The 19,292-nt window shown below is 32.1% G+C and overlaps 1 protein-coding gene across 4 annotated transcripts in view; it reads right to left on the reverse strand.

The window, feature by feature from the left end:
* The window catches only part of LOC106872392 (protocadherin gamma-A11), a 55,991-nt gene extending 54,242 nt beyond the window's left edge, over positions 1 to 1,749 (reverse strand). For 2 of the 4 annotated variants that reach the window (XM_089362704.1, XM_052973067.2), the window contains exon 1: positions 1,720 to 1,749. The gene's annotated coding sequence lies outside the window, so the exon portion shown is untranslated. Of the gene's footprint in view, positions 1 to 1,347 lie in introns of all 4 variants that reach the window. The other 2 variants (XM_014919381.3, XM_052973066.2) reach the window with 1 other exon arrangement.
* Between the last annotated feature and the right edge of the window lie 17,543 nt (positions 1,750 to 19,292).

The raw sequence follows: 19,292 nt of genomic DNA on the forward strand, positions 1-19,292 counted from the left end.
GAATCTTAGTTGAGCAAATTGACCCTGGTTCATTATTGTTTTCAAGCAAAGTACTTATTCTATCAGTCTCTTTGCTGAACTGCTAAGTTACAGACTTGTAAACTCACTAATACTAGTTGCCAAGTAATTGTGAGAGACAAAGACACACATACACATGCACACACAGACACACACTCACATACACATGTACATATACATATATTTATAGTGGGCTTCCTTCAGTTTCCATCTGCCAAATTTATTCACTAGGCCCTGGTCAACCCAAGGCTGTAATAGAATATATTCACCCAGTGGGACTGAACACAGAACCATGTGGCTGGAAAGCAAACTTATCACACACCCATACTTGTTTGCACACACACACACACACACTTTTACAAACATATGCGCACATATAGCATGCATATGTATTTCTGTATATGGGTATGTGTGGGTGTGACAGTATATATGTGTGTGTGGGTGGGTGTGACAGTGTACTTGTGTGTATGTGTGTGTATGATATTTTTTATATATTTGAAACTAAAATTTGTGTGACAATTTTACCAAAGACAGGATTTGAAAAATTCTAGTAAAATTAGTTGCCGTAAATATTTATCATTGACCCTATGAAACATTTAAGTAATGTTTTTAACAGCTACATGTGAAAGTATAAATATATTTGTAAGAAAGAATATAAACTGCCATCTCAGTGAAATGCTGAAGTTAAACTAATTTTACAGAAATAACAGAAATGAAGAATAAGACTCAGATACCATACCCCCACCCAAAAAAATAACATGAAAATAACTGAATGCATTTAAGCCTTTCAATACCAATCTGTCCAAGACTACTCCTCCTTCCTTTTATGATCCAAACATTTTGATTTAAAGTGATCTATATCCTAACCATCCATCAGAATTTCATGTTAATTTATGTTCCAAACACCAGTTTAATAATGATGAAGTTATTTAACTAAATTCTTCCTTATTTTCAAAATTTATTGAAACAAAACCAGTGAATTCCAAAAGACTTCTTATAGCAAAAGTGCTCCGTATAACTTGCATAAAATACCTGAAGAAAGTTACTTTGGAGTCGGTGATACGGAGTGAAAAATAAATACATAGAAAAGAAACATTAGAAAAAAAAATCAGAAAACACCACCAACAATAATAATGACAAGAATAGCAGCAACAACGATAGCAACAAAAACAATGCTTAGTTATGAGATTCTTTAAGAAACAACAGAGAATAAACTTGGGTGATATGATAAAAGTTTTGCAGGAGTATCGAACAACATGCAAATACAGTTACACAGCTAGAAAAAAATTTTTCTTTAAAATATGAATAGACAAAATCATCAACCTTTACCTTATTTCTTTTGATGCTATTCTGGGTAGTACAAAGTTTAACAAGTTCCAAGTTACAGGGAATAGTCACAAGAGAAATGAATGAATCAATCTGTGCAATGCCCAAACTATAATTTTTTTTTTTTCCAATTGTACCAAGATAGGATAAATGTTAGAAAGATCCTAACAAAATTATGTTCAACTCTGTAGTTGAGAGTTGATAAAACTCCTTGTTTGTATGAAGCTGTTAAGATATTTTATCTCTTTTGAATTTCAAATCAGTATTAAATAAGGAAAATATTCAGTGAGGCAATGTTTCAAACTTCCTCTCAGGTAGTTTCTGTCAGTGTCGAGAAGAATTGACAAAAAGTAGGGGAACCAACCAGCTACTTACTTGTAGAAATCTATCCTTATTCTGATGTGTGTATCCTGCAGTCGATTTGTGTGATAGCTGCTGCGGCTGCGGCTGCTGCTGTTGCTGCTGTTGTGTGACAGCACAGCTATATGGCTGTGTTATGGGAATGCGAGTGAGATACATAAAAAGAGAGTGAGAGAGAGTGAAAGTGATTGATTGAAAGAGTATGTATGTGCATGAGAGAGAGAGAGAGAGAAAGAGAGGCATACATGTTCATTCACAGTGAGTTAGTGACAGTAAGAGAAATATAGAAACTGATGGATAGAAAGAAAGGCAGGTATACAGAGAGAGAAGAGGAGGGGGGAGAGTGGGGTGAAAGAGCAGGAGAGAAGATTTAGATGAAGAAAGCAATATAAAGAGATATAGGGAGACAAAATAGAGAGAAAGCAAGAGAAAATAGAGAGGTCTTCAGTTCTATGAAGTGTGATGTGTATATAATGTCTGCTGTAGCCACTGAGTCACTGATTAAACTTTACATGGGAAGAAAAACCAAAACCTTGCTTCTTCCATTCCTTGAAGCATGAAAACAAATTGTTTATTATGTTTGTTTTTCTGTTCATCAATTTGTGTTTGATTTGCTTACTATCTAGCTATTTGTGTATATTTGTATATGTGTATATAACTGTTTATATATACATCTATGTCAAGGTATATGTTTAGAGATGTGTATATACATGATTATATATACATGTACATATATATATATATATATATATATATATATATATATATATATATATATATATATATATATATATAGATAGATAGATAGATGTATAAATGCAGATAGATAGATAGATAGATAGATAGAAGTATACATACATACACACACATACACATATTTGAATTTATATCAATGCATATTTTATTTGCATGTCAACATAGATTCATATGCAGGTATCCAGTTCAATTCAGCTCAATGCATATGAATGTATGTGTGTGTGTGTGTGTGTGTGTGCACACGCATGCATGTGTATATATAAATGTGTGTATGTGTATAGATATGTATATCTGTATGTATACATATATTTTCACATATATAGTACATTCACATACACACACATATGTATGTATGTATATACATGAATATATGATCATGTGTATACAGATCTGATAAACCTTGACAAAGATGTATGTATAAGCAGTTATATACATATGCAAATATACACACACATGCGCACATCAGCACACACATAAATGCATATGTATGCATATACATGTATATAAATACATATATACACATTTATATTCTATATATTTATATATATATACACATATATGCATAACACACATGCACTGATATATATATATATATATATATATATATATACACATGCACTCACTCATATAAATACACATATATACATGTGAATGTATATACTTGCAAGTATGTATAAAAGTGAAAGTATGTGTAAGCTAAGTGTTTATGTGAACACAAGTGATTTATACATGTATATGCATACATTTTAAGCCTGTGGAGGTATATAAGGAATAATGCTTGAATGGGTGGGATGGGGTATTTTGAGGTGAGGATGGTGGGTTTTCTTTTAAAGAAATTTTAATACTTTCCTTGATGGTAATTATTTGATCCTAATTTTTGATTAGCATATATATACATAATTTTAATTAAGAAAAATTTAACTTAAAATTTGGAAATACATGAAATCTAGGTTAATAGTTGCAATTTGATAGCTTGTGCCCATATTGAAGAAACACAAATTTTCTAAAACTCTATAAATAAACTACCAATACCATAAATGGAAAGTATTGATTTTTTTTTCTTGGTTTCAAAGATTACTTCAGTTTTAATTCTCACACCCTGAGTATTCTGAAGATTGTCAATGAATTTAACAACGTCTAATTGAATTAAGGGGAAAATCTTTCATGTTGAAAATTATCGTCTAATCAAGAATTAAGACTTGCATCAACGTGATTAAATTTCTAATGCGGTGTTAGGAAGTGTGGAGATCTTAAAGATATAAACAGGCGTAAACAATGATCTTCTATTGATTTCTCATAGAAAGCAATGTATTAAGAAATGATTCTCACCAAGCAATTAGCATGATTAGTAATATTCAATTAAATTAAGTGTAGATGAAATATTTTCCGAATGAAAATTATTCCTTACTAAACAATTAGAATGTTAAAAATTTTCAATTTGCTCTTCACAATCTCCCATCGTTTTCAGCTTTTCCCAACCCACTGCATTAGAGAAGAGAGAGGAAAAAAAGGATGAAAAGAAGACAAAATAAAACCAAAGAAAAATACACAGAATAAAATAAAGTTATATTTTTTTTTAAATATCTAATAAAATTGAAGAAATTTTTTTAAAAAATGAACAAAATAGAAATGGTTTCTTTGCAAAATATTTTTGTGTTGGCCTCCAGCTAATTTTCTATCAAAATGATAAAATAAGAAACAAACTAATAATTGAACAAACTATAGTCAGTTTAAGGGATTTTGAATTAAAAAAAAAAAATGGTTAAAAAAACACTAAAGTACAAAATTTGGTAAAGGAAGTTGTTTTTTTCCCTGAAGACATTATAAAGAAAGCAAAACTAAATGATAGTAAAAAGATGAAACCTGTCAGAAAAATATTGAGAAAATTACATTCTTTAATTTCTCATCAGTTGCATGGGAAGAATATTTTAAAGACATGTGCTGGTTTTGAATAGGGCTTGTATTTTGCACTCATTGGTCAATAAAAGACACATGAACCTCCAGTGTTAAATGGTTCTAAAAGGAACATAAAATGTCACATAAATAAATAAATAAATAAATAAATAAATACGCAAATGAATAAAATATATTTAAAAAAAACTCCAACAAACACCCTTTTTACACTATTGGGAGTATGGGAAAATAGAAAGAAACAACATATTGGATTTCTTTGCCAATAATTGATAGCACTAAATCCATCTCTGAACTGCCAGTTTCAGCTGTGGCTACTAAGTGACCAGTTGTATAGGAAACAAAAAGAAAGAAATGTTGGTAATGTTTATCATATTACAAAACATACATACATACTATGTGTGTGTGTGTGTGTGTGTGTGTATACTCACATATGTACATACACACACATATATATATATACATACATATGAAAGAACAAAATGGATTTAGCATGTAAAAAAAAGCAAACACAAACATGAAACCTCATAAAGAGTATATGCTAAAATATAAAGTAGTTGTCTCAAACCACACACAATAACACAGCGTTGCAAGTGAGCACTTGTAAAATCTTAGCTTTTGTTGTTAAGCACAGAATATTTATCATGTCACACAGAACATGCAATATCAAGCTGGACAACTGATATTATCAAATATACCCATTCCAAGCCAAGATATTACACAAACACAAAATCCTTCTGCCAGTAACTTTACATCTTGTTGTGCTTTCAACATGAGTAAGTCATCAGTTCTAAGAACTATTCACATTTTTGAAGTACTGAAGAAGACCACTCACTGCTATAGCGATGTCTGATTGTCAGCTTTGACACCATTGTTGTCATTGACGTTGGCATCACCAATTCTAAGATGATATTCACCAGAACTATTAAGGCTACCAGCAACATTGCAGTTGTTGTTGTTGTTGTGTTGTTGTTATTATTATTATCATTGTTGTTGTTGTTATTACTGATGATGTTGTTACTGTTGTAATTATTATTATTATTATTATCATTCAAGGCAGAATTGTTAGCACACTGGATAAAATGCTGAGAAATATTTCATCCATCGCTATGTTTTGAGTTCAAATTCTGCCGAGGTTGACTTTAGGTTTCATCCTTTCGTGGTCGATAAGTTGAGTACCAGTCAAATACTGGGGTTGATGTGATCGACTTAAGCCCTCACCCAAAATTTCAGGCCTTATGCCTACAGTAGAAAGGATCATTATTATCATTGTTGCTGTTGTTATTATTGTTGTTGTTACTGTTGTAATTATTATTATTATTATTATTATTATTATTATTATTATTATTATTATTATTATCATCATCATTATTATTATTATTATTGTTATTATTATTATTATCAGTGAAAGCAGAGAGCTGGCAGAATCATTAACCTGCTGGATGAAATGTTGTTAAATATTTGAAATACAAGAGTGGAAAAACAGCCAACAACTGATGAAGGGTCGTTCTTTGTGTTGTTTGTCTTGTTTTCCATTTGTGTCTTTAATGGTTTGAAAAAATAGTTCATATTTCATGTACTCATACTTCGTAATTTTTGTTGTACACGTTTTTGTGATGTCCTGTGCCCACATATGCATATATATATATATATATATATATATATATATATATGTATAGATGTAAGTATGTACATATACGTATGTATATATGCATATATATATATATATATATATATATATATATATATATATATATATATATATATATATATATATATTGTTATTAAAGTTATTACTACAGAAATTATAGCCAACACCGTTTTTTTGCTACAACATTTCGTATTGAGAAGTCAGATGTAAAAAAGCAATGAGATAGGAGATAAAAATGGGTAATGAATGTATATGCCATATTTCAGACGTTTCTATTCCTTCATCTGCACCCATCTAATCTGCTCTTGCCTCCGAACACATTGCCTACATAGCCACTGCATACAGCGGTGTTAAGTTATTGCATATACCAATTTACATATTAAACACATTCCTAGGTGTAAATATTTATGACTTGTAGGCATGTAGTATTTCGTTATGCAACCATAACATATTATAAAGTATATTAAATGTTTTTATGAATGAACACCATGTTCTACTGTGTTAGCAGTACTCTTTACATCATTTTGTTTAGGTTATTTCTACAGAAATTATAGCTAGCCCTGATATTTTGCGACAACATTTCATATCGAGACGTCAGATGTGGTTTACATGGTGTTGACCCATAACAAAGTACCACGTGTCTATAAGTCATTAATATTTACATACCAGCTCCAGGAATGTGTTTAATATGTAAATTGGTATATCCAATAACTTAACACCGCTGTATGCAGTGGCTATATAAGCAATGTGTTTGGAGACAAGAGTGGATTAGATGGGTGCTGATGAAGGGGCAAAACCTCCAAAATATGACATATAGACTCATTATCCATTTTTGTCTCTGATCTCATTGTTTCTTTACATCCGATGATGTCTCAATACAAAATGTTGTATTGCTAATGCAATAGAACATTCCTAAAAACATTTAATATTCTTTATAGTATATTATGGCTGCATAACGAAATATCACATGCCTACAAGTCATTAATATATATACATATGTATGTATATACACATAAATGTATAAGCACATGCACACACACACACATATATATGCAAGCATATATATATATATATATATATATGCAGACATAACCATGTATGAATTTGTGCATGTCAAAATGATGTAATTTTTTGGGAAAAAGCCCCCCAAAAATGGTGTTCTTAAAATGAAGTTCCTTGCAATATTTGTTTTCCACTAAGGCAACAAGCTGGCAGAAATGTTAACATGCTGGGCGAAATGCTTAGCAGTATTTCATCTGTCTTTATGTTCTGAGTTCAAATTCTGCCAAGGTCGACTTTGCCTTTCATCCTTTTGGGGGTCGATAAATTAAGTACCAGTTGCATAGTCTCCACCTCAAAAATTTCGAACCTTGTGCCTAGAGTAGAAAAGAATATTTGTTCTCTACTGAATTACTGAAACTCCCATACTGTTTTGTTCTTCAAGAACTGAAGCTGCAAATTAGCAATTTGTCTATTGGAAATCTGTAACAACAATTACAATATAGAATTAATATAAAAATAATAATGAACTTATAGTATATATTGCTCAGGTGCACTACAAGCTCAGAGCATCAACATCATTTTATTTAGCTGCTCTATATACAACTATCTCTGAGATTTTCATTATAAAATTTCGAAAAATATTTTATAAAATTTTATACATAGACAGATAACACCTATTTAATTTTATCTATGCTTTCATCCTTTAGCATTTAAACTGGCCATATCTAGCTCAAATATTCTACCTGTTTAATGTTAAAACTGGCTCAATCCATCCCCTCAGAGTTGCAAGATAATGCATGATTAGTTCAAAACAATGTCAATAAATAAGCATTACCTTTGACAGCATAATCTGAAAGCTAAAGAGTTAAGTGACCTTTTGTCTAAATGGGATGATTCATAATTATCTTAATCACAATCTACATTTTTCAGGTCAGAGACTTCTTTCATTCTACTTTTGGTCAAGCTCAAACAACTTGTCTTTGTTATTTAACTCAAAGTCAATACTTTGCATGAGCAAGCCTATGATCAAAGCATGCCATCAGGAACATCTCATCATTTTTGAGGACTGTTACCAAAGACTATATTACCCAATGTACTTTGTTCTTATAAAAGACAATAGGGCATAATTTTAGAGAGATTTGGCCACTGTTTCTAGAAAGTCAAGCGACTATGTTGGCTTGTATTAAAAAAACAGCCATTTTTATAAACAGAAAATTGTTTTCCTTCCCTACATATCATCATCATCATCATCTCTTAACATCTACTTTTCTGGGTTTTCATGAGTTGGACAAGATTATGCTGAGACAGAGTTGACTTCAACCAGATATTTCTATCTTGATGTAATAATCTCCCAATCCATCAAACAACAAGCAATCTAAACATGTTTAAATGAAGAACTGGGAACAGATGATCCCATAGAAATGAGTCCTTTGTTTACAAAGATTGTGCAACATATCAGACATACTAAGAAGCCCAGATGTGCTTTGTAGTGGACTACTAGCAAACAACACCATTAATAAAGCCATTGTTTATAATCACCTTCCTTTTACCATAACATGATATTTATAGATTATAATAATCAACACATAAGCACATTTTCAGGTTTAGTATTCTGAAAAAATATTTGTAAATTAAAGGAGAGTGATTAACAGTAGCAATTCTACTGCATAGCACCTTGGACAAGTTTCTTTTACTATAGTCCTGGGCCAACCAAAGCTTTGAGAGTGGATTTAACAGACAGACACTGAAATAAGCCCATTGTATATGTGTTTGTTGTTGTTCTTCACCAACACTTGACAACTTAGCTTCTTTACATCCTTGTAACTTAGCAGTTCACCAAAAGCTAACATTAGAATAAGTACCAGATTAAGAAGAACTAAGTACAGTAGTCAATTCGTTTCATTAAATCCTTTCTAGTGCCCCAGTGTGGCAGCAGTTCAAGTAAAAGATAAAAGATAACTAGTGGGACAACTCAATATTTTCTGGTGTAGTGAAGAAGCTTATTGACCTCTAATGGAAAGGAGCTCTTTTATCAATCTGCTTGGATTCCTATGCTTCTAAATTAGTGTTGCAATTTTACTCTGTCTCTACTCTGCCCAATGCTTTTTTAAGCATTGGCTATGTGGGGCCTTTTTTGCCAATGCTTTATCATGGCACTTCTTGTCCAACTTTAGCTTAGATTTTAGTCTTTCCATAATTTTTTTTCGCTCACTCACCTCCTTTCTTTTATTTTTCACAACTAAATTTCTTTTCAATGTGTGTTTTGTTTTTGTTGGCTACCTTGAAGAGAGAAAACTTATTTCTGTTTACACTTGTATTTCACAACTATTTGTATTGACTTTCTAGTATTCTTTTCTAGATATTCTCGCAGTGTAATTTACTGCCTCATCTACAGACAAACACCGTCAACCACTTGCTTCCAGAATTCTCTCTTTTGTATTTCTCTTGGTAAATCACTCTTCAGTAGACCAAAGGTTTCAATTGGTTGGTTGATAATTTTTCTGATCGCCTTTCTATGAGCATTTGACTCATTACATCATCCTTGATATGAAAGCAGTGTCCACAGAATCTGTCTTCTTTCCTTTATGGTGGAGATAACTATTAGAGGATTACCCCAAAAGAACCTGGTTTGTTGCATGAGACCACCATTTGATGTTTAAATGTAACTCTCAGAAGTCTTGTGCATGTTCCATCTAGTTTTCTTTCCAGTACCAAAGTTAGAGTCCATGTAGTGCTGCTGTATAATAGTTTTCCAGCTACATACATAAAACCTCTAACTCTTTATATTCATGGTAAATATCTTTCTATATCAGACATTATTTTTCCTGTTATGCAATCTGGTCTTTCTTGGTTTCATTACCTTCCAATTGAGAATTTTGTAATTGTACAGTATTTTTCTGACAGTAAGAGTACTGATATCCATTACCTTATTATTTTTTCTTTTGCATTTGCATTTATTTTGCATTTAGTTCTGTTTTAAGTATTAATCTAATGCATCTACAATATTCCTTCCTAATCTTTGCTTTCATTTCTCTGTATTCCACATTGTCTACTTCATTGATTCCTAAGTATTTGTATAACTTTGGTCTAATTCTCTTATCTTAGTGTTTTCTTTTTTTTTTATCTAGCATGTTATTAGTGTTTTTGATTAATTTTTATCCTCTTCAAGGTTACCTTCACACGTCATCACCATCATTGTCTTCATCGTTGTCATCATCTTCACTACTGCTATCACTATCAGCATCATCATTCTTTCTTACTGTCATTGTCCACATCATTACCGTCATCATCATCGTCAATGTTATCATCATTGGTACTGTCATTGTCATCATCAGCATTATCATCCTCATCAATATTGTCATCATCATAATCATCATCTGCTATAATAATATTCCATCACAACATGTGAATGAGAAAGGAAGGGGTGATAGATGAATAAGGCAGGAAGGAAGGAAGGGGTGATGGCAAACTGGTAGTAGGGGCGTTTCAACTCTGTGTTAGTATATGTGTGTGTAAAAGGGAGGCATGTGAATGTGTGTGTGTGTGTGTATGTGTGTGTGTGTGTGTGTATGCAAGTGTGTGTGTGTATGCGAGTGTGTGTGTGTATGTGTGTGTGGTTTGTGCAATGGAAGTGGAATGGTGAACATTCAACGCTGAAAAGAAAAATCAAACAGTGTTTCAACTCTGTCTGAGTATGTGTGTGTGTGTGTGTGTGTGTGTGTGTGTGTGTGTGTGTGTGTGTGTGTGCATGTACAAGGGAAGTATGTGAATGTTTGTATCTGTGATTATTATGTACCTTATTTTGTACCTTATTTATATATAAAATACTACACTTAGCCATCACTTTTGAAGGCATGGGACCAACAAGTCATTTAATATTGAGCATTGCTAACTTATGGAGTTTTGCCAATCAGCTATTGTGAAATGCAAGATAAATCCAGTAATCAATCAACAGAGGATCATTTCACCACTTTCCTTTGACAAGAAAGGACAAGTAGTTCTCCTCTGTTGGCTGTGATGAAAAATAACATATGGTGGGCAAGACTGAAAAGACTAGAAATAGACATTTTCCTCTTCAGCCAAACTCTTACCAATGACTTCACATTCTATATGATAGTAGTGATGGGAGTGGTGGTCGATGTACTAATAGTAGTAGTAGTAACAATAATAATTGTTACTAATTAAGGCACAAGACTTGATACTATTGGCCTTGCTGAATCCCCAGTACTAGATTAGCGCCATATTTTATCAATCCTGAAAGAATTTACGATAAAGTTAACCTCAGCAGAATTTGAACTCAGAACATAAAGAAGGACAAAAGCTAAGCGTTTTGCCTGGCTTGTTACCTTAATAATAATAATAATAATAATAATAATAATAATAATAATATTAATAATAATAAAAATTGTTGTTGTTGTTATTATTATTATTATTATTATCATTATTATTATTATTATTATTATTATTATTATTATTATTATTATTAGCATGAATGTGTATTTTAGTCTAGTAGTTATGGAGTCATTTCACTATTTATTGGTAATATGACACTTTTATTTATATTGCAACAAACACTTGAGTGATCTATCTGAAATTTAACATTACTCTCTCCTTTTTCCTTTCCATCTATTATTATTTTTGTGTGTTTATGTTTTTCACAAATGAACGAACAGGTAAAAAGGTGAAGAATAAATGAAACAAAAATATAGCAGTGAAAATAAAATATATATAAAAAAAAAATACAAGACAGGATATTTTTGCAAGCAATCGCTAGAATGTTTATGTCATTTGAGAGAAGTGCGTGGAAAAAGATGAGAATGAATTGATGCTATAAAAGAGCAGGAATATTAAAATGTAAACCGATCCTACAAAAGCAAGACAACCATTGCATCACGTGATCTTGCCCCTGGTTACCAAAATGTGAGAGGACAGCATAAAAGCAGGATTTTTAATGGAAAATGTGTGAAGAGAAAATATAGATAAAAACAGGCAATAAATGTAAATATATATAGGAATGTTTCTCTTTCTATCACTCATATTTATGATGTGGAATAATATTCTTCTCTTTCTTTTTTTTTCACTTTGCAGTTCTAATTGTTGTTTTTTTAATTTTTTTTTACCGTTTTGTAACTTTTAAACTAAAATACATACTAACCTATCATTAGTCATAACAACGACATCATCAATGATGATGAAGATGGCAACCACAACTGTAATATCAATAACAATTTTTTTAATTGCCACAAGGGCATTGAGAAAATTAACTAATCGAAAAAAGTACAATTCAGATACGTGTGTGTAAATAAGAAGTGACTAGATTGTTAGACATGCTATGAAATCGACAGGCAGGAAAACAAGTAAACAGACAGAAAAACAGATAGATAGACATAGATGTATAGTTAGATAGACAGGCAGATAGATAGATAGATAGATAGATAGATAGATAGATAGATAGATAGATAGATAGATAGATAGATAGATAGACAGAGAGAGGGGAATAGACAGATAGATAGATAAAGAGAATAGGCAAGAGAGAGAAGGGAAATGAGTGGGAAAGAAAGGGGGCGAGAATGAAAGAGAGAGTGAGAGAGTCAGAGAGAGAGAGAGAAATGAAGGTCTCTCTCTGAAATTACAAAAGTAAGTGTTATTTTAAAACAGTGGAAAATATCACTGAAAATCAGTGAAACAATGTGTGAAATGAAGGGAAAACAAAAAAGTGAGAAATGCTGATTGAAAGAAACATAATTAAGAGATTAGCACATGAAGTTAAATCAAGAATTCCTACATAAGAAAGGAAAGGTATTTATGAACTCAAGTAGAACTCAAGAGAATTCTGTGCTACATTTTACTGTTGTATACAAACTGAAGCAAAAATACAAACAAAAGAAATACAGTTTATCTTAATACATATATACACATTTTTGCTTTCTTTCATTCACTCTATCTCTCTCTCCACCTCAATCTCTCTATCTCTTCCCCTCTTTCTCTCTCTTCCCCTCTTTCTCCTTCTTTCTCTCTTCTCCTCTTTCTCCTTCTTTCTCTCTCTTCCTGTTGGAAGAGAAGTTGCAGTCGTCCCCATGGAAAATTAAATTTGAAGGCTAACAAATTAGTTAATGTAAAGTTAATCATACACAAAACTTAAAACAAGAAGCAAACATACAAATGGATGGTTAAAAGTATAAACTATGTGGAAACAAAATACATAGAACAAAGAAAATAAAAGCAAACATTAAAAGAAACACTAGCATCAAATATACAAATAAAAACTACAAAACTAAATAGAAAATTCTAAAAACAAAAGCATAAAAATACAAGCCAAAACACAGAAACATTAATTTACTGCTTAGGTACAAAACCTACTGAAATGTCAATGGATCTGAACCTTCTATATTTCTGGAACTCAAGAGACCGACCCATGGAGAAAAGAAATATAAAGATGACTGATGGAATTTGACTTCAGAACAAAATTTAATTTACTATGTCATTTAGCTATGTGTTTCTATTGTTTTTGCTAATTCCCTGACTCTTTGAAAACACAATATAAACAATTTGTCTTACATGTGCAAGAAAATTTAAAAGAATCTACAAAATACAATAACAGATTTCAGTATATCTAAAGAAAATATCGACAAACAAAAACTGCATAATGACAACTTATGCTAAAATAAAATGACAAAAAACAAAACAAAAAAGAAAACAACTAATCAATGAATGGTGAAAAGGAAAAAGGAAAACAACAGCAATGAAAATAAAAATTAAATTAATAAGTGTTCAGCTAGCTGAGTTTCAGAAGTTTTCTGGGCAACAATGTGATTCTGGATTCAATCGCAGAGGAAAATATCTTGAGAAAATGATTTTTTTCCAAATGCAGTATCACAATGAACAGTGTCTTGTGAGAGGAATTTAGTAGTTGGCAACTATACAAAAACCCACTCTGTGTGTGTGTGTGTGTGTGTGTGTGTGTGAAAGAAAGTAGCACCCAAGGCACTTGGCTGGAATTACATTTATTTAATAATAATTTGACTCAGTTCCACATTACTTAAAGTTTTGAGGCTAGAGAACATGTCCACATCATCAGATTTTCAGAGAAGAAAGTGGAGAGAATCTCTTAAAAATTTTAAATGGCTTCTAGATGAAAATATTTAGGCTTCACTATGACCACAAAATATTTAGGCTTTGCTATGACCACAAGCACACTGATACATTATGTATTCTATCTGTTTTTTTTTTTTATAACTTCTATAACAGTTCTTGCCCTTCTGAACTAGTAAACTGAAAATCCTTCTAATTCACAAACTTTTCTTCTTGTTATCCCTACTATATTTCATCCACAAATTCCTGCACCAAGATTGTTACTGAAACTTCTGTCTAGATCTATTACCTATCTAACTCTGTCTCTACTTATGATTTCTATATATTTTACAAACTTAATATCGATAGCATTGACTTACTCCCAGCAGTTTAGAGGGGCTTGCTCTCCAGAGTGAATTTTAAAAAAAGAATCTAGAAAATAGCTAGGAACATAACAAAAATTATCTATCTTAAACTTGCAGCTACATGAGATTGAGACTTACTTGGAATTTCAAGGTATTTAGGCTAAAGTACCTCTGAATAAGAGGCCAACCCTCACAGTCCTGAAAGAAGTTTTACATACACAAGCACTGTGGGTCACAGCCATAAAAAGACTACCAGTGAGCTAGGTATGTTGTGAAGACTTGCTAATAGTAAATCTTCACAACAGCCCAAAGTACACACACGGGTAGATAATGTTCTCTCTCTCACTCACTCATTCTTTCTCTCTCTCTCTCTCTCTCTCTCTCTCTCTCTCTCTCTCTCTCTTTTTCTCTCTATTTCTTCTATCACTGCCATAACAGTTACTCTTATTCCTCTGAACTAGCAAGCATTTGATCATCTGATTGACAAGATTCACTTTTCCTTGTTATCCTTATATTGTTATCATTACCCACTTGAAAATGAGCACTACTTATTCTCAATTTTAGTTGAATGTAATGGAGTAATGTAAGATGAAGTAGCTTGCTCCAGGACCCAGTCAGAAATTTGAACTCACAACCCAATGGTCTTAAGCCCAACACTCTATCCACTAGACTGCACACCTTTATGAGCATCATAGCCACCAGCAATTGATTAATTTATGCAATATCTATAGCAGTTTCAATACAATGAAAAATCCTTTGTGGAGCAACATCCAAGCCAATACTAGCATGAGCAAAGAAAGACAGAAAATGAAATAGATTTCACAAATCTCAATGAAAGTGAAAGTGAAAATATAGTGATGAAAATAAAAGGAGACATTGTTTGGAAATATCAAATAAAGAAATTCTGAAAACAAAAGAGTGCCTAAAGCAACAACTTCCAGTGAAGACACAAAGGATTTGAAGGTATGAAGAGCAGCTATGATTTTTTTCTGAGCAAACCAAATTCCTCATTCAACCCAAAGAAATTCTACCAAGGAATCAAGGAATCAGTAAAAATATATAAGGGATCCATATATCAGCTGCAAAATTAGAAACTGAAGAATACGAGGGGTAAAAGAAAGTAGGATAGCAAAACCAACAGAACTGTAAAACTAGAAATATACCAGAATTCACACTAGTGAATCACAGGTGTTGTGAACATACACCATTTTGAGGGAGGGGGTGTTCTCTAATGATGCAAAACAACAGTTATTAGATATTCAAGCTTGAATCTGTCAGAATGTTTTAAGAATGTGATAGATGATGCTTGGATTCTCACTGCTCTGCATACTTTCTATAATTTATTATTGTTACTATTATCAATGTGTGTGTAGAAGAAATACATGGGTAACCATGTATGATGAGAGGTTAAAGTCTATCATATGTCCGTCTATCATATTTTAACCTCTCATCACCTGGTATAAAGCCACCTCTCTCAATATCACTCACTGTCTCTGTTAGAGTTGTTTGTGTTGCAAGTTACTTAGTGACCTCACTGGTGCTGCTGCTATGTAAAAAATGCCCAGTACACTCTGTAAAGGGATTGGTGCTAGGAAGGGCATCCAGCTGCAGAAACCATGTCAAAGTTGGCAGTAGAGCTTGACAGTTCCTGTCAAACTAACCAACCCATGCCATCATGGAAAATTAACATTAAATGACAATGATGATACACACACAACCACACACCCCCAGCACACACATTTATACTCGCACATATGTATATTATTTATTAAATGTGTTTGTGTATGTGTGTGCCTGTGTTTGTGTAACCATATGTATGTGTGTTGTTTGCATGTGCATGTGTGTATCTATGTGTGTATGTATCACCATTATACATCAGTGAAGAATGTGAATATCATTGAGAGAACTTTAAACAGAATGCTTTCTAATAAAAATATCCTACCTGGCATTTGTTCTGACTGACTGGCTGAGACAATTCCTTGTCTTTTTTTTAGCATCATACATTCAGTGAATCAATGATAAGCCAGTTATGTAGTTAAATGCTACATAAAACAAAATATAATTAAATAAACATTATCACAGTAATTGTTAACCCTTTGGCATTCAGATTTATACTTATTTATTCACATTGTTTTGAATTAATCATAGCCAATCTCATAGCTTTGAGATTTTTATGATATAATTATCTATTGTTAAAGTAACCTTGTAGGGTAGGTGTGAGAAGCCAGATCTGGTCAGTTTGAACATAAAACAAGTAGAATATTTGGGCCGGATTTGGCTGGTTTAAATGCTAAAGGGTTAAAGTATTTATTACTTTCATGAAAGACTTAGAGACAGCACCTAAATGGTTCAGTGTAATACTACTGTGAGAACTTATATGTTATCATGCAATCTGTGAGAAACAGCAACTAAATTTTTCTCAGATCACATCTTATTCTCTTAAAAAAGAAGAATAATGTAGTCCTAGTTAATATGCTTAAAATATAGGTAGGATAGTCATAATTTAAATGCATTTCATTTTAACTCTCTTTGGTAGGAATGACCAGAAGTTATAACAGCAATAAATTGGTTAGAATGAAATTTATAGAAAATTCATGTCATGAAAATGTGTTTACAATTGGCATTGTAATCAGATGATTCTAGTCTCAATACCACTGAGGGGGCGACTCAGGTGTGCATCATCAAACATAACCTAAAGCCTAGTAAGAGAAATTTTGTTGATAGAAACTGCACGTTTGTTGGATGTGTATGTATACAGATAAATCAGTATAGATATTTTGTGTATATAGGTGCAGGATGACAATAGATGAATGGAATAAAAATAGGTCGTGATGTTTCAATTCATCTTTAAGGCAGTGAACAGGCAGAATTATTAGCATTCTGGGCAAAATGCTAAGTAGCATTTCATCAGTCTTTATGCTTTGGTTTCAAATTGTACCAAAGTTGACTTTGCCATTTACCCTATGGGGAGCAATAAAATAAATACCAGTTGAGCACTGGGGTTGATGTAATTGAATTACCCCTTCCTCTGGAATTGCTGGCCTTGTGCTAAAATTTGAGATCGAAATTTCAATCCATCTCAGTTATGTCCCTTTTAGTCAATGGTCAACTTTATTTTAATGTTCATCCAAGGCTGATAAAATAAACACTAAACAAAACACAAAGGCTACTATAACTAAAACCAGTAAAAGAATACATCTTAGTCCCCCAAACAGCTTTACGAAGGATGCTTTCTATCATAAATGAAAGGAGTCATTTTCAGCATCTTTCAAATAGACCTACCATGCCCTCTTGTCTGCTATCTTGTGTTAATACTTTTTACAAATAAGGTAGAGGAAACTGGAAATAGCTAAGATTACTTAGAGGTGACAATAATTTCTCACCTGTATTTAAATAATTACAAGCAGCATGCTAAAGGTGACAAGCAACTTGGTATCCTGTAGCAGACAATATGCTAATTCTGTAGAAACATTGGCATGAAAAGGAATTTAGGCAAATATGTTAAAGCCATATTAAAAAGAGAAAATTTATATTTTATTTTAATCAAATCTTAATTGATAAAGAAACAGAGATAGAAGAATTAGACCAGGGTCAAACTTACAGATATTTTGCCATCAATCAGCTAGATAGTGTACAATACTAACAAGAATGATGGAAAAGGTTAGGAAAGAATATTAAAGATATATTAAACTGAGAACAATAACAGAACTAAAAGCCAAAACTAATAGACATCAATAATGTAGCCATTCATATAATAACCATACTTCAGCTAGACATAAAAATAAATGATGAGAATGGATAGAATAAACAAAGAAAATAATTGCAGAATTTAGAGTGAACTAGTCAAAAAAACTGACATTGAGAGACGATGTTGAACATAAACAGAATAAAATACAGAGACTTCTGTGACCAAAAACATTATAAAATGGTTACGGTAGGATTACAAAAGTATTTTATCATCATCATCAACATCATCATCACCACCACCATTATCATCACCACCACTATCATCATCATCAACATCATCACCACCACCACTGCCACCATTATCATCATCAGTAGCAAGAGTGTAACATCATTATCAACATTGTCCTCATCCTTATGATGATGATGATCATCATCACCACTACCAACACCACCACCACCAACCACCATGACCACCACCACTATTATCATAATCACCAAAACCACCACCACCACCACTATCATAGCCACAGTCATCATCATCATCATTCAAGGTCTGGTTTCCATGCTGGCATGAGTTGGACAGGTGATGACTAGAAAGGTTACCACGCACTCCTAGTCAGGCCTGGTGTCTAGACCTCAGTTTCTATGGTTGGTTGTCTCTCCTTACACTAAACATTTTCTAAAGTGTATTATATTATATTTTATCCAGGCACCAATATTTGAAACATTGTCTTGTTCTTCAGCCTGACTACAGGATCCTCTTAACCCTATGCCATCTTTGATAATTTTCTATTAATGAGAGACTATACATGAATTTTTATAACAAACATAATTATTAGCTAAAGCATCCATGGATCATAGTAGAAAGTAAAGGATTCTTATATGTCATATTACATACATCTAACCAAGCTTTCTTACTGAAATCTGTTAAAGCAAAATAATAAATAATATCTTGCTTTTTCAATATATATATATGTGTGTGTGTGTGTGTGTGTGCGTGTGTATATACATATATATATATATATATATATATATACATATATATATATATATATATATATATATATATTATATATATATATATATATATATATATATATATATATTATATATATATATATATATATATATATATATATATATAT

Source organism: Octopus bimaculoides, chromosome 14, assembly GCF_046866305.1.
Source record: "Octopus bimaculoides isolate indiv1 chromosome 14, ASM4686630v1, whole genome shotgun sequence".
NCBI classification, from domain to species: domain Eukaryota; kingdom Metazoa; phylum Mollusca; class Cephalopoda; order Octopoda; family Octopodidae; genus Octopus; species Octopus bimaculoides.